This window comes from Chrysochloris asiatica, unplaced genomic scaffold (assembly GCF_000296735.1).
Source record: "Chrysochloris asiatica unplaced genomic scaffold, ChrAsi1.0 scaffold00045, whole genome shotgun sequence".
Taxonomy (NCBI): domain Eukaryota; kingdom Metazoa; phylum Chordata; class Mammalia; order Afrosoricida; family Chrysochloridae; genus Chrysochloris; species Chrysochloris asiatica.
In genome coordinates this window covers 2,418,686-2,419,452 of record NW_006408563.1, presented here as the reverse complement: position 1 = coordinate 2,419,452, position 767 = coordinate 2,418,686, and positions in this window count along the sequence as shown.

Genomic DNA, 767 nt, shown 5'->3' with positions numbered 1-767 from the left:
GCAAGGGCTCAGATATACCACAGGTTTACATCCACCTAGAAGAATTCTCGTTCTACCCATGTAATTGTGACCCATCTAATATTGACTAACATAACTGTCAAACAGTTTCTTAGTGATCATTGTCTTGTCACTTTCTATTCAGAAGAACTTTCTGGAAATTATTTTTATGCTCTAAATTGTCCAAAAGTCTGGGATAAACTCAAGGTTGTTTTGCCTTGGGTTATAGGTTACTTTTCCAGAAGTGGACTCTGTGATGGGGGAAGAAGAGGGAGACTTCGATGAAACCTGCCTATGATGGGTGACTCTGCTGCTATTTGAAATCCCCATGGCGTAGCTTCCAGCATCACAGGATGACCAACTATGACAGATGGGTGGTGACTTTGCAGCTGAAGCAGTCCCCATCTCTCGGCTAATATCACTCCCAGGTGCTGAGTAACAACAAGCCATCTTTGGGTCATTCCTAACTCCATGTCTATTATACTTTCTTATTGCTGCCGCTGTTTTTCTTTGTAGCAACTATAAATATTAAAGAACAATGTACTTTGGACACATTATCAGGGGGGACCAGTACCCTAGAGAAGGATATCATGCTTGGTAAAGTAGGTTGTTGCTGTTAAGTGCCATCGAGTTTGTTCTGACCCATAGGGACCCTGTGTAGTGTTTCCAAAGAGCGACTGGTGAGCTTGAATCACCAACCTTGTGGTTCAAACTGACTTTGCAGTCCAGTGCATTAACCCACAGCGCCCACCAGGATTCCGGTAAAGCAT